The sequence below is a fragment of the Impatiens glandulifera genome, chromosome 6 (assembly GCF_907164915.1).
Source record: "Impatiens glandulifera chromosome 6, dImpGla2.1, whole genome shotgun sequence".
Taxonomy (NCBI): domain Eukaryota; kingdom Viridiplantae; phylum Streptophyta; class Magnoliopsida; order Ericales; family Balsaminaceae; genus Impatiens; species Impatiens glandulifera.
Window position 1 is genome coordinate 51677585 of NC_061867.1, and position 13527 is coordinate 51691111.

Below are 13527 nucleotides of genomic sequence, written 5' to 3' on the forward strand. Positions count from 1 at the left end.
CAAACTTGAAATACGAGTTCGAGTCCCTCTTTGTGTGAATTTTAGAGTTTGTAATATAAATATTAAAATTATAATGATGGCGATGTATATGTGTGAGAAATTGAAGGAATGATGATTCTCCTAATGAATTCTTAAAGGATAAAAAATGATAAAATATGTGAATACGAATTAGAAGAATGAAAGAATGGTGGTGAAATATGTGAATTTGAAATATATATTATAGTGAGAAGGATTGGGTATTGATGATAATTTATTTTAATATAAGTTGAGTTATTTATTTTTAATTGTTAATCATATCAATTATATATTCATATATAAAATTATAAAAATAAATCAACAATTTTAAGTGGTGTAATAATTAAGTATTCAAAATTCATAATAAATATCCAGAGTTCGAATCTCGCTAAGTACAAGCTTGAATAATTATAAAATCATATATGAAAGAAATATAATTCAACAGAGGAATAAATGATAGGTTGGTTGATCAAAGTGAGAATATTTATAATATGATGAGTTGGTTGAGTGAAAAATGCTAGAAATGATAGTTTGATTGGGGAACTAGATATATGCTGGTTTGCTTAAGTGAGAATGTTTGTTATACAATGAGATGGTTGCGTGAAAAATTATCATAATGATAGTTCTATTGAGGAAAGTGATATATCGGTTGGTTGAAATGAAAATATTTGTAATATAATGAGATTATTGAGTACAAAATACTCAAAATGATAGTTCGGTTCAGGAATAAGGGATATATTTGTCGGTCAAAATTAGAATGTTTGTAATATGATGAAATGGTTGAGTTTAAAATGCTCAAAATGATAGTTCATTTGGAGAACAAAGGATATTTCCATTGGTCCAAATGAGAATGTTTGTAATATGATGAGATGACTGAGTTTAAAATTCTCAAAATGATAGTTCGCTTGGAGAACAAGTGATATTTTTGTTGGTCGAAATGTGAATGTTTGTAATATGATGAGACAATTGAGTGAAAAATGCTCAAAATGATAATTCGACTAGAGAACAAAGGATATATCTGTTGGTCGAAATGAGATAGTTTGTGAGATGATGAGATGATTGAGTGAAAAATGTTTGAAATGATAGTTTGATTGGGGAAGAAGGTTATAGGGTTGGTCAAAATGAAATAGTAAGAGGAATGATTTGTAATGATGAGATAGTTGGATTAAATTTTTTTGAAATAATAGTTCAATTGGGGAACAAGGGATATGATGGTTGGCCGAAATGAGAAAGTGTGTACTATGATGAGATGGTTAAGTGCAAAATGCTCAAAATAAAAGTTTGGTTGATTGAAATTAAAATATGGTAAGAGGTCGGTAAGGAGAAGATTATTGGTTGACCGAAATATGGAGTTGCGAGATTAGTAATGAGAGGTCGATTGAGAATAAGAGATAATATGATTGTTCAGTTGAAGAACAACTAACAAGGGTATAATGGTTGGTTGAATTGAGATGGTATGTTAGTTGACCGAAGTGAGAGTGTTTGTAATATAATAAGATGGTTGAGTGAATTTTTTTAAAATGATAGTTTGGCTGAGTGATAAGGTTATATGGTTGGTGAAAGTGATAGTAAGAGGAAAGATTTATAATGATGAGATAGTTATATGTAAAATGTTTGAAATAATAGTTCAATTAGGTAATAAGGGATATGTTAGTTGTGGTCGAAATTTGAGGTCTGTAATATGATGATATGGTTATGTGTAAAATGCTCTAAATGATAAGTTCGATTGGAAAACAATGGATTTGTTGGTTAGTCAAAGTGAAAAGATGGTAAGAGGTCAGTAAGGAGAAAGTGCAATTCCATCTTGTTGAGGTCTTTTGACTCCCTCATAGCCATCGTTTTTATGTCCCATTCTCTAGGAAGAGCTCGCATGACTTTGATAATAACCTCACAGTTGATATAGGTCTTCCCTAGAGTTAAGAGCTCGATGATAATACTGCTGAATATTTCATCAAATTCAGTCATCGCCTCTCCAAGACACATCTTTACGTTGTCAAACTTTTGTGTGGCAACCATCAGCTTGATTTCTTTTGTTTGTTTGTTTCCCTCATAGAGTTGGGTCAACTTTTCTCAAATTTCTTTGGCAGAAGAGCAGGCCTTGATCTTGCTGAACATATTATTGTCCAGCATCTTATAAAGAATGTCTTTGACCATATTGTCAAGGTTGTTCTTCCTCTTCTCTTCAATGGTCTACTCAAACTTTGGTTTCTCCTTCATCACAGGAGTACCATCGGAGGTTGTGGTGGAGCTGGCCTTCATGATTTTCATTGGGCCATCGATGATGACAGACTATATGTCATCATCTAGGGCGGCCAAATGCGCTTGCATTATTATCTTCCAGTTATCATAGTTCTCATTCGTGAACATATGGATCTTACTTGGGAGAGACATGTTTTTGATATCTAATTGCTTGGGAATAAAAAACCATGCTCTAATACCACTTGTTAGGATTGATGTCAACTATAGAGAGGGGGTTCTGAATATAATTGGCAACTTAAAACTTTAATATTCGATTTTAATCCTGTTAGAGATTAAGATTTTTGTTTCTATTCTTCACAAATCTTTGCAAACTCTTGAAGAAAATCAAGTGCAGAAATATTTGCTCGATTTGAAGCGATAGATAAACGATTCAAAAATGCGAAAAATAAATAATACGGAATTTTATGGATGTTCGGAGATAAAACTCCTACGTCACCTATTCTTCTGTTTCTAGAAGGTTTTTCACTAGAAGGTTTTGATTTGTATAGACACTACACAAACCTAGTTAGACGCACATGACTTAACAAGTGTCTATTTCTGAACTTCTAGCTAACACTCTGTTAAACAGACAAACCCTGTTATACTTACAATACTGAAATTTCACATAGAAAGAATAGTAGATGAATTACATAATATTCTTAGAGCGAGAGTAAACATAGTCCTTAGTAATTCTTAATTCTCAGTTCGTGAGTGAGACAGAGAGATTCGTCGTTGTTCTTGGATCACCTTTTATAATGAAGTGCACCAACGATCGAATCTTCCTTTTGAATACGTGTCAGCTATCCGTTGGAAGTACTCCAGGAGTACAGGATCGTACATCAGAGTATATGCGTTTGATCGTCGCATGTCAGATCGTACTGCAGAATATTCAGAAGAATGTGGTGTATGGGATAGTACAAAACGTGGACTGGTGGAATATTTGAATACATGGAAGACAAGCCGTTATAGCGTGTTAAGCTATCTTGGAAGACAACTGATAATGAATACTGCTGATTGTCGAACTGATGAGCTGAGTAGATAATTAGATACTTCTTCAGACGACAACTGAAGCAAGACGTCTGCTAGCACAGTTCTTCAGACAACCCGTCTGATAAAGTTAGACGACACATGCTCGTGCACTTCTTCAGACAACCTGTCTGATGAAGTTCAACGACGTATGCTTACACACTTCTTTAGACAACCCGTCTGATGAAGTTAGACTATGTCTGCTCGTGCACTTTTTCAAACAACTCGTCTAATGAAGTTAGACTTAGTCTGCTCGCGCAATTCTTTAGACAACCCGTTTGATGAAGTTAGACTACGTCTACTCGCGCACTTCTTCAGACAACCCGTCTGATGAATTTAGATGACGTCTACTCGCGCACTTCTTCAGACAACCCGTCTTATAAAGTTAGACGACGTCTGCTCGCGCACTTCTGTAGACAACTTGTCGATGAAGTTAGACGATGTATGCTCACACACTTCTTCAGACAATCCATCTGATGAAGTTAGACGACGTCTGTTTGCACACTTCTTCAGACAACCCGTCTGTAGAAGTTAGACTTCGTCTGGTCACGCACTTCTTCAGACAACCCGTCTGATGAAGTTAGACGACGTCTGCTCGCGCACTCCTTCAGACAACCCGTTTGTAGAAGTTAGCCGACGTTTTCTTGTGTACTTCTTCAGACAATCCGTTTGTAGAAGTTAGATGGTTTCTGCTTGCGCACTTCTTCAGACAACCCGTTTATAGAAGTTAGACGACGTCTACTCGTGCATGTCTTCAGACAACCCATCTGATGAAGTTAGACTACGTCTGCTCGCTCTTGCTTCAGATTGTATCAGAAGATATACGTCTTTTGAGATGTACCTGCGCAAAGACAATTTACGCAATATAGTTTTGTTCAGACCGAATCATTAAAACTATGTCAACTATGTCGTATTTATTAAAACTTATTCACTTAAGTTTAGTAAAACATTTTTCCTTAATTAATTATTTTCCTTTTAATTAATTTTTATTTTTCTTTATTTAATTTAATCTAACAATTGGGTATTTAGTATAATTAATTTTAATATAAATTGAGTGATTTATTTTGAAATGTTAATCATATAAATTATATATTCATAGATAAAATTGTAAAAATAACTTAACAATCTTAAGTGGTGTCGAAGGTGCAAGTTTGAATAATTATATAATTTTATATGAAAGAGATAAGTTTGACGGATGAACAAATGATATGTTGGTTGAGTGAAAAATGCTCGAAATGATAGTTCGATTGGGGAATAATAAATATTTTGGTTGACCAAAATGAGAATGTGTGTAATATGATGAGATGGTTGAGAGAAAAATTCTAAAAATGATAGTTCGATTGGAGAAAAAAGGATATATCCGTTTTTCGAATTAGAATGTTTGTTATATAATGAGATGGTTGAGTGAAAAATGCTCGCAATGATAGTTCGATTGAGGAACAAGGGATATATCTGTTAGTATAAATGTGAATATTTATAATATTATGAGATAGTTGAATGAAAAATGATAGTTTGGTTGAAGATCAAGAGATATATACGTTGGTCGAAATGAGAATATTCGTAAAATTATGAGATTGTTGAATTCAAAATGTATAAGATAATAGTTCAATTAGGTAATAAGTGATATGCTAGTTGTGGTCGAAATGATGAGGTCTGTAATATGATGAGATGGTTATATGAAAAATGCTTGAAATGATAGTTCGATTGAGAAAACAATGAGAAAACAATGGATATGTTGATTGGTCAAAATGAAAAGATGGTAAGAGGTCAGCAAGGAGAAAGAGGTCGGAGTGTGGAGTCGCGAGATTAATAATAAGAGGTTGATTAAGAATAAGATAATATGATTGTTCGGTTGCGAAAATAATATATGGTCAGTAAAAGTGATAATAAAAAGAAATGTTTCTAATATTGAGATGGTTGGATGCAAAATGTTCGAAATAATAGTTTAATTGAAGAACAAGGGATATATTATATACTTTCAAAAAAAACATTAATATAATATGTTTTATATCAATTGATATACATACAAATTGCTTAACTTTTAATACAAATCTACTCAAATTTAATTTAGGCAAACTATACGCAAGGACTTTATTCCTTCCAGATTTTAAAATGATTTACAAACTAAATGGACACTAATTATATAAAATTATAATAATATATGAAATTATTTAATGTTATCTCACATGATTTAGAAAATTTGTAATTATTTGTTTTCCTCAAAAATAAATAAATAATTGAATCTAATAAGATATGGTGAATCTAAAAAAATAAAAATTACATAATACAAATAATTTTTTTATACTAACACAAATGTAAATTATTTTTATATTATAAAATAGATAAAATAAGACATATATATATATGAACATTTAATTAATTTTTGTTTAAAAAAAGTATATATATATATATCATATTAATAATTATAATGTGAGAGTAGTTTCTATAAAAATATATATTAATAACTTCTTTTATCTAGTAATTAATTATAATTAATTTCTTAAAAGACCAAAGTCACATTATCCCACTTAGAATGCATAAATTAAATTGTAGATAACGATCGACACGAACGACACGAAAGACACAATTGGGACAAACGGAATGATCGGCACGATCGACAATATATCAAGGTCGTGGTTCGCGGTTGCTAGTCGCCTTGGGTCGCTATCAGTACGATCGGCACGATCGGCACAATCGGCATGAACGACACAAATGACACGAAAGAAAAGAAATAAGAATAAGGAAGTCAAAGAACTTTTAATGGAAGGTTTAATGGAGGCAGCTGAAATTGAAATTGGTATGACTCCTGAAGAAATTATCCAGGAAAAACAGGAATGCAACAAAGGTCAGGAACCAATTGCTTATAAAAATTCTGATGAAAATGTAGCAAGAAAATAGGGTAAAAAAGAAGGAATTTGGAAGGTTGGTTACAATGAAAGAAAAAATCTCTTTGGACTGAAAAATCAAATCACAAAACTCCTAATGCACGCAAAGAAATGAGAGATTGTGCTCAACAAAGAAAAAATACAGTAAACAACCGTCCAATTGAATGTACACTATCTTAAGGACTGTAATTTACTACAAAAGAAAGAGTATGAAAAGATAGTAAACTGGTTAGTTGAAACAATGAGGGAGCTAATGAAGTCCCCTAAATCAAATACCTATACTATTAGGAGCAATTCCAACTGGAGAGTAAACGAGGTCTGGAAAATTAAAACAGGAAAGAAAACAGAGGATCATGCTTATAAAGGAAAAATCTACTTGAGCAATGTTAAAACAAAAGTGGAGATACTAAACTCTCCTTTTGAATTTAAATTGCCAACTGAAGTGGAGGAAAAATATGTTAAATAATGGGAAAATGTAGTGGTTGAAAACTACATAGGGATGAATAGAGTATCATTTTTAGTCACCAATGAAGCCTTAATGAAACATTGGGAGCAAACGTGACTAATTAAGATTTCTACAAATATACAAGATCTCTATTTTCTGCAGTTCAAGAAGGAATCAAACTTGGATGATATTCTGAAATATAGGTATACTTATATTGGATCAAATTGTATGAAGCTAGAGAGATGGTCTAAAAAATTGAACCTTTGCTAGAGAAGCTTTAAGTCACTTTTCAAGTTTATTAAGAAAAACATTATACATGGACCCAATTACAGAAGGAAGAGAACAACTTACCTTTGCTAGAATAAACATTGAAGTGCATCCTCGAAGTACGCTGCCAAAGAACATGACAATAGTTGATAGGAAATGAACATGACAGCATTGAAGTACTCTACAATCATGAAAATCTCATATGAATGAAGGTCAAACAAGTGTATTTTCTGTAATACTTTTCAACATGCTAGCACTAAATGTGAAAAAGCAGTTGAGGAAGAGCATAAAATCCTAAAAGCCCAAGAAGAAGAAAACAGAAAAATGAAACGAAAGAATCAAGAATCAAAGAGCATATTGGAGAAGTTAAAGAAAATCAAGGAAGAATCTGAGAAGAAAAAAAATAATTATGTAGAGGAAGAAAGCAAGGTAGAATCAAATAATGAATAAATCAATGAAACTGATGAAATAGGGGATACTAAAGAAGATAAACCTAAAGACAATGAAGATGAAGAGACATAAGATGAAATCAAAGATACAACAGAGAAGAAAAACACAGAGGAAACTAAGATTGTTGATCCTCAAACACGTAAAACTGAAATTGAGAAAAGTAGTGACAAAAACTTTAAAATCCTAAAGAAGAATACATTTTATTATGTTAGTATGAGTTCATATAGAGGAAGATTAAACAATAAAAGCATACAAACATCATCATCAACTTCAATTCAATATCCCTCAATGAAGAACGCAAGAAGAATGGGACGTGGAAGAAGGCAATATGGTCAAAAGGCGGATATGGAGACAACATGGGTTGGGATAGCTAGATTGTAGTCTTTGTTCATTATAATATGTATTTTTTAATGGGATTTGACTGCCACCATTCAGAAATTTTTGGGAAAATGTTTCTCATCTTACAATCAAAACTAGGGTTTGTCTAGTTTTGATTATTGACCCCTCCCACTTTTGGGCTTTTTAATAAAATTGTGTTAAACCGTTTTTCCAAAAATAAAATAAAGTTGAGATATAACTATATTATTATTATTTTATTAACTAACAAAATTTGTTCTCCTAAAAAAATTACTTAATAGAATGATTGGACTATATAATATATATTATGGGTAATATTAATAAACTCAAATATTTTACAATATAATAAAAAATATTATTACTACTAAAGGGTTAAATTTATTTATTTTTTATTAAATAAGATTTGAACTTTAAGCTCTCTTTGTATTTTATTTTCAGTTTTATTTATTTTGTTATTTATGCATTCAATTTTTTTTAAAATAATTTTAATAAAATTTAAAAATAACAAAATAATAAAAACCATTAAAACGAAGATAATTTTTCTCTTCATTTTCATTGTGACTATAAATAATTTGTACGTCTTCTTTTTTAATTTTTTAAAAGGTTTCCGATTTTAAAACATTTTTACTTCGTCTTTAAGGGCAGTTTTTGCGATCCTAAATTGGTTGACCATATACCTTATATTCCTCTCGAATCTTGAGAAGTGGGATGATGAGCCAAAATTATAAGCTCGATCCGTACAATTTTAAGAATATGTTTTAGTCGATTACCTTGTTAAGTTACGTGAATTATCTTCCTCTTGAATCTTATAAAACTTAACAAGAGATCGACTCTCTCAGATATTGTCTCGTCTTAAATTGTGATGTGGAATAGAAATAGAACTTAGCGATATATAAACATGAATTTGGCTCTTTTTAAGAATCACCACTTAGTTTACTCTGAGAGAAACTAATAAATATTTTTTTTAGAAATTCTTTTGGGCTCGCTGCATAATTACGTGAGGTAAAAGACCTTTGGCGCTATGACCCATATGCCCATCCAAATGGAGAGTCTATACTATGAAACAATTGACCTTTCGAAACGTGAAAAATTATTGCACTTTTATTTTGATTCCAAACATTACGTTTATTTTGTTCCTATAGGATGTCTATGATGTTTTTAGCTTTAGATTAGACTAACAATATAATGTACTTGACAAAGCAGCATTAATAATGAGAAGGCTGAAAGGAAGCACAAATTTAAACATGTCCAAAATTAAATTTTTATTAATTTTTTTATAGAATAATTATATATATTATTCCATTTCATTTATATGTTTTAGATTTTATAAATTAATTAAGCATAGATAATGGCTGCTTATGAAATCGAAATGGCCAAAGGTCCAAAATCAAACAAGCCTTAAACATCCTTTAAAGCTGGTTTTACATCTAAAGTGGTTTAGATGAACATAAAATCATAATCGGTACATCGGTTAAAGAATAGACATTAGATACAAAGGGTTGGGTGATTAAATCCCAATCAAGAACACATAATCACATCCAACAATGGCTAGAAATCAAGCTGAATTTCAAATTTTATCCAAATATTATGCCTTAACATTAGAATTCGTTGGATTGATTATAAAGATTTCTAAAGCCACAAATGAACTTAGTAATTGATTTAGAATATGTATGAGCAAGTTAGAAGGCCTAATTTGACCTATGGCCTAATCTAGAGCTTCGTTGGAGCAATGAAGAAGGTGACCAACATATTATCAATTCTCAAAAACATAATTATAGTACAGTAATTCCTGCTCTAATCAACCTAAAATCATCATAGGAATCTATTAGTGAGCTCAAATTGTACAAGAATCATTAGATAACTCTAGCCAACACTTAAGAAATAATTAACCATTTTCAATAATTTTTATGCAGGTGCTAAAACTTCAACACAACGTTGATTTTATTCTACAAAAGTTTTCCAAATCGATTATAAGATCATTCTAGATCATCTCTTTTAAGCTTACACTTGAATGAGACAATTTGAAAATTTCAACCGATAGGAAAATTTTGATTATGATGTTTCGTTAGTTTTGATATATTAGATAGTTCTTATAAAATTCCTAGATCATGTTAGAGAAAATAGATGGAAGAAATTACAAAGAAATGAGACAGTAATGAACTCAAGAGCTTTAGAATGAAATTTAATCAAGTTCTCGACTAGCCTAGCAGCAACAAGAGTTGGATATCCCCAGCTTCCTTGAGAGGTCCTAAGTTTGAGCTCGTCAGACAATAAGTTCTACGTTAGGTTAAATGGTTAAGTGTGTTTACGAGCTATGTGCTTAATCCCTTTTTGGCCAGAGTTTTTTGGAAGGAGAAGATGAAGAATTAGATAAAAAAGAAGAAGAATTAGAGGAAGAAAAATGTGAAGAATCAGGGTATGAAAGTAATAGAAAATTAGAATGTGGAAGTGGTAGAAAATCAGTGGAGGAAAGTGAAAGGAGACTATGAAAGTAGAATGAAGCAACTTAGGCAAAGTTGAAGCCAATGAATGCGCATCTCACAAACAAACATCATCATATGCAATAGTTCAATCACCAATAGTAAATCCTAAAGCCAAACAAGTGAGGATGTGACGTAGATATAATCGCTGGAATTCGAGGAATACATATTGGTTTTGAGGAATGCAAATTGGGATTCTAAAGTAGAGTAAGAGTAGTTAAAGAGGAAGCTCACAACAGAATCAAAATTTTAAAACTGTAGGTCTTGTATTCTTTTTTTTTTGTTGTTTGTTACTGTAATCTATATTTGTTTATTTGTTTACAATCAGATACTCGAGGGTCATTGTTTGTCATCCTTTGATCAAAGCTAGGGATTGTCTGGCTTTGATTTTGACCCTCTCCCACTTTTGACCTTTTTAATGAAATATCGCTAAGTTGTTTCTCCCCAAAAAAAACTTTCTATGACCTTTTAACAACTTCTTATCCCCCAATCTCAAGCTTATAGAGTTCCTATACAATTTGAGGATTTTTACGACGACCTACAACTCAAGTTTCTCTAACTTTCTCTCTAGCTCTCTTCTCTCTCCAACTTCTCGTTCTAAATGACCTAAGTTAACTATTTATATAAATCGTAGTCTCTAATTTGATCTAACGGTCAAAATATTTAATTTAGATCTTTATTCTTTATTCAATAATCTTAATACTATACGTCGATAAATTAAGATAAATTTTAGTTACAGAAACATACTTGAATTTTAAATGATGAACGGTTCATTAAGTCGTTCTATGTTGTTTTCGGTTCTTCTCTTTATCTTGAATCTCTTAGTTCTGGATCTGGACTTGGATCGAAATATCTAATATGGGTAGGGTTTAAGTCTTCCAACTCTCTATCAATAACACTTCAGTGTTCTTAAGAGTGAACAAGCCTCTATCCTTAGTGTAATGAGAGTAACATAATAAGTAAACTATCTATATGAGTTTAGGATTTAACATCCATAATATACTTATCTACTATTCAATCCATCAAGGAAATAGTTAATGGTATTTCTATTTCTTCACAAATTTGTCCCCATTTTTATTATGCACCCAAATATTGTAATTAATTCCAAGAATCTTCCACTTGGGTCATAAATATATATATATATATATATATATATATATATATATATTTCCTTCAAATGTATATTATAACCTTATGAACTAAAAATATTGTTATAATTTCTAAATACATCTATATCAATCTCATTTATCAATTATATCAATATATGAATAAAACAATTTTACATTAATTTGTAGTTAAACCCTCAATAGTCACACGTGCCAATACAAACGAATGACATAGATCAAATATGGGTGTGTAGTGTGGATTAACATGTAGTGTGATCTTTAACATTTTTAATACCAATTGATACTCATTTATTCCTTATAGAGATCAATCTGAAAATCCTTATAATCTTGATTTCTTTATAATCAAATCTTGATTATTTATTCCCCGGTAGGACAATCTCTCATAATATTCTTATCATGCAGAGCCTTTTAAAAGGATATGGGAATAAGAAAATATCCCTGAGAGTGGCTTTCAAAATTGATATCAAGAAATCTTTTGACTCTGTTAGATGAGAAGTCATTCGAGACTTTCTGGTTGTATCTGTTTTTCCTATGATTTTTATTGATTAGATTATGCAGTGCGTTTCATCATCCTGTTTTCTTGTTAGTGTCAATGGAGTCCACGGAGGCTATTTCAATGGTGAAAACAGGGTAAGGCAAGGGGACCGCTCTCTTCTTACCTTTTCGTAGCTATCATGGCGATCTTTGAGAGCATCTTTGCGATGTTCTGAAAGAATCGTCCATACATCTTTCACACATTCTGTGAGGTAGAGGAGGTAACTCATTTATGCTTTGCTGACGATTTGTTCATTTTAGCACGCATACATTGATTCCATTAAAACTATTAGGCTTGCACTAACGTTCTTTTCTGAGGTTACAAGTTTAACTATTAATGAAAGCAAAAGTGTGGCATTTTATGGAGGCGTAAATGACGAAACGAAGCAGGACATATTCAACATCATGGGCATCAAGGAAGTAAGTTTTCCCGTAAGGTACTTAGAAATTCCGTTAACCGCGAAGAAGATCGAGATCTCACACTACAAGCTGCTGATTGAAAAGGAAAAAAACACGATATCTAGCTGGGCAGCGAAAAAACTTTCTTATGCAGGGAGGATCGAACTTATCAAAACAGTGGTCATGGGCATAGTTGGCTACTGGGCGCAACAAATGGTCATTCCGAAGAAGGTAACGAAGGAGCTCAATACACTAATGATGAACTTTATCTGGGGCAGTAGCGGAAGAGGAGGAAAAAAAGTCAAATGGACCGCTCTCTGCAAACCGAAGGACGAGGGAGGCATCGGCTTGAAGAACTGTATCGAGTGGAACAAGACTCTCACCTTCAAGCATTTGTGGGCTTTAGAGCGCAATCAGGAGTCACTATGGATCAAATGGATGCATACAAGGTTTATGAAATACAAAACCAGCATCTGGACCTACAAAATTCATGATGGTATGAGTTGGTCTCTAAAAAATATTCTTAAACTAAGAAGCGATATTGCAGATCTTTATGACATCCGGCTAGGGGACGAGAAATGCACTATATTCTGGCACGACCCCTGGTTCGAAAACCAGTCTATCATCCGCAAGGAGGAGTTTCAAAATACCCGCATCAGAAGGGACTGCACAGAAGCGAAAATCAAAGACATTAAAGACGGAAATTGGGACTTAGTCCTGAGAAGAAATCCAGAAGGACAGAGGATACTTGATCATATAAGTAACATACAACAACAAGACAGACCGGATTTTCATGAATGGAAAGCTGAGGACAATGGGAAGCTGGTATTGAAGAAAATATGGGAGGTAACTCGGGAAAAAGAACACAAAGTAGAATGGACTCCTCTTATATGGTCACGAAGATTTTCTCTAGACACCAGTTCATCCTATGGCTCGCCTTCTGGGAAAGACTCAACACTCGTGATCGTATCAGCAAGTGTATGAGCATCCCAGACACAAACTGTCTTCTATGTAGAGGAAATGAAGAAACCATAGATCACCTATTTGGGAGTTGCTGTATTGCTTTAGAGCTTTGTGACATATTCTATAAAAGCCTAGTGCTGATTAGTTTCCCGAGCGAATGGAATGAAATCAAAGATGCAACACTACTCAAAGCCAAGGGAAATAGATTTGCAACAAGCGTGTTCAAGTGCGGCTTTGGAGCAGTGGTGTATAACATTTGGCAAGAACGGAATGCAAGGGTATATGACAGAACCCGCAGGAGCGTTGAAGAGTTATGGAAAGATATTGTATCGGATTGCAGT